This window comes from Anopheles moucheti (assembly GCF_943734755.1).
Source record: "Anopheles moucheti chromosome X unlocalized genomic scaffold, idAnoMoucSN_F20_07 X_unloc_9, whole genome shotgun sequence".
Classification (NCBI taxonomy): Eukaryota; Metazoa; Arthropoda; class Insecta; order Diptera; family Culicidae; genus Anopheles; species Anopheles moucheti.
The window spans coordinates 287,501-297,500 of NW_026453603.1; positions in this window are offsets into that span (position 1 = coordinate 287,501).

Below are 10,000 nucleotides of genomic sequence, written 5' to 3' on the forward strand. Positions count from 1 at the left end.
TGTATCACATCACATCACACTCTAAACCATTTCACATAGGTCCGCGCGATTGCTCACGGGACCCTATTCTCGCTAGGAGGTTCGGTTCGATTCCTGTACACTACAACGAGCTTTTCCAATTCTTGTGTCCGACTGGCGAACGTTCTGTTGCGTTATAAACTTCGCGGTACTTGCCACCGGGTATGGTGTCCGTACAACCTTCTGAGAAATAGCCGGCGCGATCGACGGGATTAACCGACAATGCAGCGCTGGCTCTTGATCGGGCAATTTACGGGCTTTATCGGGCAATTTACGGGCTTGATGGTGCGACTTACGGGCCTGATAGTGCGACTAACGGGCTTGATAGGGCAATTTACGGGCTTTTTGGTGCGAATTACGGGCTTTTTGGTGCGACTTATGGGCTTGATAGGGCAATTTACGGGCTTTTTGGTGCGACTTATGGGCTTGATAGGGTAATTTACGGGCTTGTTGGTGCGACTTATGGGCCTGATAGTGCGACTAACGGGCTTGATAGGGCAATTTACGGGCTTTTTGGTGCGACTTACGGGCCTGATAGTGCGACTTATGGGCCTGATAGTGCGACTAACGGGCTTTGATAGTGCGACCAACGGGCTTGATAGTGCGACCTATGGGCTTGATAGTGCGACTAACGGGCTTGATAGTGCGACTTATGGGCTTGATAGTGCGACTTATGGGCTTGATAGTGCGACTTACGGGCTTGCTTTTCCATGTTTTTCGCATCGAGCTTCGGTTCGTTTCGAATAATTTTGTCCATGTTTTTCGTTTGCTACGAGAGGTTCGGTTCGTTTTCAGTTATCCCTGTGTTCATGGTTTTCGTGAGCTTCGATAGGTTTGGTCCGTGTTTTTGAGTACTCTTGTCCATGATTTTCGTGTGCTTCTTGAGGTTTGGTCCGATTTTCAGTACTCTTGTCCATGCTTTCACATGCTCTGATAGGTAGGTTCGTTCTCAGTTATCCCTGTGTTCATGGTTTTCGTGTGCTTCGATAGGTTTGGTCCGTGTTTTTGAGTACTCTTGTCCATGATTTTCGTTTGCTTCTAGAGGTTTGGTCCGATTTTCAGTACTCTTGTCCATGCTTTCACATGCTCTGATAGGTTCACAGTCAGTTTTCAGTTATCCCTGTGTTCATGGTTTTCGTGTGCTTCCATAGGTTTGGTCCGTGTTTTTGAGTACTCTTGTCCATGATTTTCGTGTGCTTCTAGAGGTTTGGTCCGATTTTCAGTACTCTTGTCCATGACTTTCGTTTGCTTCGATTCGTTCACTCTATTACTCTTGTCTGTGGTTTTCGTTTGCTTCGATTCGTTCACTCTATTACTCTTGTCTTTGGTTTTCGTTTGCTTCGATTCGTTCACTCCATTACTCTTGTCTGTGGTTTTCGTTTGCTTCGATTCGTTCACTCCATTACTCTTGTCTGTGGTTTTCGTTTGCTTCGATTCGTTCAGTCCATTACCCTTGTTTGCGGTTTTCGTTTGCTTCGATTCGTTCAGTCCATTACTCTTGTATGTGATTTTCGTTTGCTTCGAGTCGTTCAGTCCATTACCCTTGTCTATGATTTTCGTTTGCTTCGAGTCGTTCAGTCCAATACTTACCTTTGTCTATGATTTTCGCTCTAGCCCAGTCGCCCTGCGCTCTGGAAATCACATTCCAACTCTATCACCGATAGTGCTCACACCTTGGAAACCACATTTCACCCGGGGAACCTTAGGGTGGATTTTGAGCCTTTCGGGATTGCGAAACCATCATTTAACACTCTAAACTTAATTTCCGCAATCCCAGACGCACTTTCCATATGGTCTCCAAAAATGCGTGTGAGCTGACCTGGTCCCTTATAATAGGCAATGAACACGATTTTGGCAAAATATTTTTTTCAAAATTTTTTGACTCACCGGGTAAAATCGAATTTACTTGGGAAAAATGTTCTAGCAGGGGCCCTCCCATACAAATTTTTTTCTTCTCAAAAATGATTTTCGTTTCACTTTTCATACTCAGGGGAGTCTAAAATTGATGTTTTGAGTCACCGTGAAAAAAAAATTTTTTTGACCCGAGCTTGTGTCGGCGACCCAAAATCGACGCACTTGGGAAAAATGTTCTAGCAGGGGCCCTCCCATACAAAAATTTTTTCTTCTCAAAAATGATTTTCGTTTCACTTTTCATACTCAGGGGAGTCTAAAATTGATGTTTTGAGTCACCGTGAAAAAAAAAATTTTTTGACCCGAGCTTGTGTCGGCGACCCAAAATCGACGCACTTGGGAAAAATGTTCTAGCAGGGGCCCTCCCATACAAAAATTTTTTCTTCTCAAAAATGATTTTCGTTTCACTTTTCATACTCAGGGGAGTCTAAAATTGATGTTTTGAGTCACCGTGAAAAAAAAATTTTTTTGACCCGAGCTTGTGTCGGCGACCCAAAATCGACGCACTTGGGAAAAATGTTCTAGCAGGGGCCCTCCCATACAAAAATTTTTTCTTCTCAAAAGTGATTTTCGTTTCACTTTTCATACTCAGGGGAGTCTAAAATTGATGTTTTGAGTCACCGTGAAAAAAAAATTTTTTTGACCCGAGCTTGTGTCGGCGACCCAAAATCGACGCACTTGGGAAAAATGTTCTAGCAGGGGCCCTCCCATACAAAAAGTTTTTCTTCTCAAAAATGATTTTCGTTTCACTTTTCATACTCAGGGGAGTCTAAAATTGATGTTTTGAGTCACCGTGAAAAAAAAATTTTTTTGACCCGAGCTTGTGTCGGCGACCCAAAATCGACGCACTTGGGAAAAATGTTCTAGCAGGGGCCCTCCCATACAAAAATTTTTTCTTCTCAAAAGTGATTTTCGTTTCACTTTTCATACTCAGGGGAGTCTAAAATTGATGTTTTGAGTCACCGTGAAAAAAAAATTTTTTTGACCCGAGCTTGTGTCGGCGACCCAAAATCGACGCACTTGGGAAAAATGTTCTAGCAGGGGCCCTCCCATACAAAAATTTTTTCTTCTCAAAAATGATTTTCGTTTCACTTTTCATACTCAGGGGAGTCTAAAATTGATGTTTTGAGTCACCGTGAAAAAAAAATTTTTTTGACCCGAGCTTGTGTCGGCGACCCAAAATCGACGCACTTGGGAAAAATGTTCTAGCAGGGGCCCTCCCATACAAAAATTTTTTCTTCTCAAAAGTGATTTTCGTTTCACTTTTCATACTCAGGGGAGTCTAAAATTGATGTTTTGAGTCACCGTGAAAAAAAAATTTTTTTGACCCGAGCTTGTGTCGGCGACCCAAAATCGACGCACTTGGGAAAAATGTTCTAGCAGGGGCCCTCCCATACAAAAATTTTTTCTTCTCAAAAATGATTTTCGTTTCACTTTTCATACTCAGGGGAGTCTAATATTGAAGTTTTGAGTCACCGTGAAAAAAATTTTTTTTGACTCACTGGGTAAAATGGTCGCACTTGGGAAAAATGTTCTAGCAGGGGCCCTCCCATACAAAAATTTTTTATTTCTCAAATCGATCCGTGGTTTCACTTTTCATACTCTAGGGCCCATTTGCTTCAACTTTGGAAAAAATTTTCGATGATGAAAAATTTTCACCTTCGACGTCCATCGACCACTCGACCCGAACTTGGTACTTTTGTATGGAGGTACCCGAGTGGTGACTTTTTCATACAAAAATTTTTATTTCTCAAATCGATCCGTGGTTTCACTTTTCATACTCTAGGGCCCATTTGCTTCAACTTTGGAAAAAATTTTCGATGATGAAAAATTTTCACCTTCGACGTCCATCGACCACTCGACCCGAACTTGGTACTTTTGTATGGAGGTACCCAAGTGGTGACTTTTTCATACAAAGATTTTTATTTCTCAAATCGATCCGTGGTTTCACTTTTCATACTCTAGGGCCCATTTGCTTCAACTTTGGAAAAAATTTTCGATGATGAAAAATTTTCGCCTTCGACGTCCATCGACCACTCGACCCGAACTTGGTACTTTTGTATGGAGGTACCCAAGTGGTGACTTTTTCATACAAAAATTTTTTTGCGAATACGTGTTCGTTCGCGATCATTTAGGCCATGAACCGCAAGTCCGCTGCGATAGAAATAGTGCATTGTAGTTACTCGACGAGAAAAAAAATCGGGACTTAGAAAAATTTTTGAAAGTCAAATCGTATTGACTTCCAACAACACCTGATAATAAACACACATTGCCTGTTGCACCACAGTTCGCATTTGACTTAACAAATCGCCTGTTGGTACGCACATCACCATCGACTTTACCAATCGCGTTTCGCACCGCTAATCCCACTTGGCGTGGAGCCACGCACATAATGTTGCGAGGAGAGTATTAATCGGGACTTAGCGTTTTAAGCTCGCGAACACTCCACTATGGGAGTGCACGCAAGCACCAACTGTACACACACAACACAACAATCACTCTCGCGAACACTCCATTCCCAAAGTGAACGCGAGCACCAGCAAGCATGGGTCGCCTGAGAGGATCGATGCGAACGCATCTCTACAACTCGCAGCTCCCAGCCTGTAGTCCCGTCGTTTGCGGGCGGTCGAAGGTGTCGAAACTAGTTGTATCCACGGTCGACGGAAACACAGCCACCAGGGTTCCCTGTGGTAAGGTACTTCCACGTGCAGCGTGCTCCCGCCCGTTGCGGCTCAGTCTAGTGCTATAGCGGGGATGAGACGTCAGTGTGCGCGGGGCAGCACCGACGGATCTCGGAGGGTTGTTAAGCCCGCTAGCTTCCGATCACCTAATGGGTTTGAGAAGCGCTATCAGCTCGGATTGGATACGACCTTAGAGGCGTTCAGGCATAATCCAGCGGACGTAGCGTCATACCAAAGTCCGGTCGAACTAGTATTGAGCCAGTGGTCCGTACCTGTGGTTCCTCTCGTACTGCACAGGAATTCCGTTAAGATAGCGGCAAACAGCACACACCAGTAGGGTAAAACTAACCTGTCTCACGACGGTCTAAACCCAGCTCACGTTCCCTTGAAAGGGTGAACAATCCTACGCTTGGTGAATTTTGCTTCACAATGATAGGAAGAGCCGACATCGAAGGATCAAAAAGCCACGTCGCTATGAACGCTTGGCGGCCACAAGCCAGTTATCCCTGTGTGTGCGTAGCTGTCATTCACGGTGTTAGGACGTGCCTCTGTGTCGCTCGTGTTAAAATACGAAAATCAGGGTGTAAAATTGCGAAAAAAGGGCTAAAAAGTGTTATAAACATTGAGTTTTAGTGCCTTTTACCTTTTAATGGTGGAAAAATAACAAAACAGGACGATGCTCGCCTGATAAAAGCGATATAAATCTCTCCCATACATTTTGTATGGGAACAAACAAGTGCTATTTATTCGCGAAAGAGACGACAAAAACATCAAGTGGCACGTTTATTACGTAGTGGCGACGCCGAAGAACAATTTTCCGGACGGTGGCAGTGTGGAAAACGCCACAAAACTGAGAAAAAAGTGCGTGAAAAACAGCGGCAGAGCGGCGTCAGGTGGATCGTCGCGTGTGTACGTGTTGACGTGTTGACGTTTGTGCTGACGTCATCGGCGTCATTGGCAAAGCTTTCGGCTCCGAGCTTTCGCCTTAGCCGAGACACGGGGCAGCGCCATCTATCGGAACTAACGGGAGACTTCATCAGTGGCGTCACCTGGTGGACGATAGCGGATTCAGCGGTAGCGGCGACAACAACCCGTGCGCTTGGGAGATTTCAACGTCGGTACCAGCGGGCAACCCGGGTCGGTGTATGCGGGTTGCATACCGACAGGCGGTGATCTCAACGCTGGATAAGGAGGCGAACCCGGGCAAAATATTTATTGGTTTTAAATATTTGTTTTCCGAAACTAATATTTATTTTTGGTTTTAGAGCAAATATAACAATAAATAAAAACCTTGATAGGCTGGCTTTCACAGGGCCATGGACAGGGGCTTAAGGGCGCGAACACTCTCGGTTGACGAACCGAGCGCAGCCACCACCAGGAGCAGATCGGCCATGAGCGCGGGCAAGCGGCTCACTGTCCCGCTAACGCCGGTGATGGAGGGTGTGGCTGTTAGTGGAGCCACGAGCTCCAGCAAGTATGCGGCCAGGTTGGTGACTGGCACTGGAGGTTCTCCGTCGAGCGAGGTGCGACGCATCATTAGCGAGGCGAAACTCGACAGCGAGATGTTGCTTGCGGTCGTCAAAAAGCTGGAGGAGCAGGTAACGCTCCTGCGAGTTCAGATGGAGGCGGCAGCTGAGCAGGCTCGGCAAGACCTCCGCGAGGCGCGTCTGGAGGCTCGGCAGCGGGAGGAGCGGCTGGTTGCTGACAATCAGCAGCTGCGCGAGGAGCTCCGGAAGGAGCGGGAGTTGTTGACGGCGCTGGTGGCACAGACCGTCGGGCAGAACCAGCAGCCAACTACTGTGCAGCAGCAGCTGGAGCGGGCTACGCAGCAGAGCACGCAGCAGCGTGGATATCAGCAGGACGCGGTGGTGGCTACGAGCAAGCCACCTCAGACGACGGATGGCGGCTCCTGGGTTGAGGTGGTGCGTCGTAAGCCGCCACGTCAGCAGACGGCTGAGCAACAGCGGCAGCAACAGTGGCCACAGCTTCCGCAACGGCAGCAGCAACAGCAGCGGCAGCAACCGCAGCAACGACAACAGCCGCAACGGCCTCTGCCACAGCGGTCCGTGGTGCAGCAGCAGGTCATGCCGCGTCCGCAATCTGAGCCACGCAAGCAGCTGGCGAAGAAAAAGCTGGACGCCATCGAGGTAGCCCCAGGCGAGGGTCAGTCATGGACGGATGTTTACCAGCTGATCCGTAGTGCTCCGTCGTTGGCCGAAGACCAGGCCAAACTAGGCGTTGGACGACGCACAACGCGGGACCGGCTGGTGATGGACCTGCAGGATGGTGCAAACGCAGAGGAAATTCTGCAACGCGTGCAGCAGGTTTGCGCGCAGGCAGCAGCTCCGGCCACCACCCGTTTGGTGACGGAGACGGTGGAGGTCCGCCTAGATGAGGTGGACCCTTTAGCGGTGGCGACGGATGTGGCGACGGCGGTGAAGGAGTCCAGCTCGGAGACGGTGAGCGAATCCGCCGTGCACCTGGTAAAGGCGTGGAACGGCACGCAGACAGCGTACGTGCGGATGTCTGTGAAGGCGGCGGAGCGGGTGCACCAGCAGCGAGTGCGAGTGTTGCACACCTCGTGCCTGGCGACGCGATTGGCACCACCGACTCGGGGACAGCTGCGGTGCTTCAGGTGCCTGGAGCACGGACACCTCCGGCACCAGTGCAAGAGCGGGACAGACCGGTCGACGCACTGCATCCGTTGCGGCCAACCGGGCCACCTGGCTCGGACATGCACGGAAGCGGTCTGCTGTGCGGTATGCAGGGGCCCTCACCGGGTAGGACATCCGTCCTGCACCCGGGCCTAAAGGTCCTGCAGGTCAACCTCGGGCGCAGCCGGGTAGCGCAGGACCTGATGCTGCAGACGGCACGGGAGCAGCGGGTGGACGTCGTCATTGCCTGCGAGCTGTACAAGCCGCCTCGGGATAACGGCAGATGGGCGGTGGATGAGGCGCAGAGTGTGGCAGTGGTCGCCACAGGGGCTTACCCCATCCAACGCCTGTGGGGTAGCGTCCATCCCGGGCTGGTGGTGGCCACAGTGGCAGGTGTCACCTTTGCCAGCTGTTACGTTTCGCCGAACATCGGGCCAGCGGACTTTGGCGCCTATCTCGAGGCGGTGGAGATGGCGTTGGTTGGTCACCAGCACATCGTGCTTGCCGGTGATTTCAACGCGTGGAGCCAGGAGTGGGGATGTCCCCGCACAACATCCAGGGGCCACTCGCTCATGGGGACGGTGCAGCATCTGCAGCTCGATGTTGTCAACCGCGGCAACGTACCCACCTTCATGGGCAACGGGGTTGCGCGCGAAAGCATCGTGGACGTCTCGTTCGCAAGCACCTTGATCGCCTTGCCTGGGACCTGGAGGGTGAGTTCCACCTTCACCCACAGCGACCATCGTTACGTGGAGTATTCCGTCGGTGTGCCGGGTCGGCAGGGACAGCGGCAGCAGCATCAGCCATCGCAGACGCACGGGAGCGGGGCTATCGCGTCGCACGCCGGGATTCGCTGGAAGACCTCCCTCTTCCGCAGCGAGGACTACAAGACCGCCCTCGTCGACTGTCGCTTCGCAGAAGCTGATACGTCTGAGGCGCTGGTCGGAGCGTTGACCCTCGCTTGCGACACCACCATGGAGAGGGTAGGCAGGCCGAAGCAGCATCAACAGCCACGGCTGTACTGGTGGACCCCGGAGCTGGGCGACTTGCGTCGGGAGTGTGAACTTGCCGAGGAGAGGCTTAGTGCTGCCACAGGTTCGGCGGACCGCGACGTGGCGACCGCTCGCCTTCACGACCTGCGACGACAGCTGCAGCGAGCGATCCAGGAGAGCCGGAGCGGGAAGCTGCAGGAGCTGATTGACGCAGTCGACAGCGACGTGTTTGGTCTCGGGTACCAGGTGGTGATGGCCAAGCTGCGTGGCCGCACCCCGCAGGAGACCGACCGAGCGGTTTTGGAGCCAATCGTCGACGCGCTCTTCCCGGCCCATCCTGCCTTCGAGTGGCCAGTCATCGAGCGGACCGACGACGAGGAGGCCCTACGACCCGTCACAGAAGCAGAGATCCTGGCGATGGCCGACAGGATGGCTCTGACAAAGGCTCCGGGTCTGGACGGGATCCCGAACGTCGCGGTGAAGGCCGCAATCAGAGAGCACCCGGCGACGTTCGCCCGGGTGTTCAATGATTTGTTGGAGCGAGGCGAGTTCCCGAAGGAATGGAAGGAGGCGCGGCTAGTCCTGGTGCCCAAGCCGGGCAAGCCACCGGGCGATCCTGCGGCGAGTCGTCCGCTGCTCCTTGAGGGAGCAGTCCCGAAAATGTTTGAGAGGTGTGTCTTGGACCGCCTCAATGATCATTTGGAGGACAGCAGTGCCCCTCAACTGTCGCCGGAGCAATACGGCTTTCGTCGTGGGAGATCGACGGTCCAGGCCATCCAGCGGGTCGTCGAGCGGGGCGAGTTCGCGCGCTCATTCCATCGGACCAACGGACGCGATCCTCGGTGTCTGGTGGTGGCAGCACTGGACGTCCAGAACGCCTTTAACACGGCGAGCTGGAGGGCGATCGCCACGGCCCTGGAGGAGAAACGCGTTCCGGCAGCGCTGAGGAGAATATTGCGCAGCTACTTCTCCGAGCGCGAGCTGGTCTACGAGACCAGTGAAGGACCGGTGCGCAGGAAGGTGTCGGCTGGTGTACCGCAGGGCTCCATTGTCGGTCCCACATTGTGGAACACAATGTACGACGGAGTCCTGCGGCTGGCGTTCCCGGACGGCGTGGAGGCGATTGGGTTCGCGGACGACTTGGTGGTGCTGGCGGGCGGCACGACGCCGCAGGCGGCGGCTGAACTCGCGCAGCAGGCGATCCGGATGATCAGCGCGTGGATGGCAGAGCGTCATCTCCATCTTGCTCCGGCTAAGACGGAGATCATCATGGTGTCCACAATGCGGCGGGGCTATGCGCAGCCCTCGGTCGCCATCGAGGGGATACAGCGGCTGCCTACGCAGAGCCTCAAATACCTGGGCGTGGTTTTGCACGAGCATCTGCTGTGGACCCCGCACGTCGAGTACGCCACGGCGAAGGCACTCCGTGCGGCGAAGGGGATCTCCCGACTGATGCAGAACCACGGAGGCCCCAAAGGAGCGAAGCGGCGGCTGCTGTCCTCGGTGGTGGATTCGACGCTCCGGTACGCTGCCCCGGTGTGGCATGAGGCCACCAACGTCAGGCGGTGCAGACGGATGCTGCAGAACGTGCAGGCGCAGTATGCAAGGCCGGTAGCCAGGACCTTCATATCGGTGAGATATGAGGTCGCCACGGTCCTGGCTAGCGTCATCCCGATCTGCCTGCAGATCCGGGAGGACGCTCGATGCTACCATCAGCATCAAACCACCGGCGCGCCATTGAGTC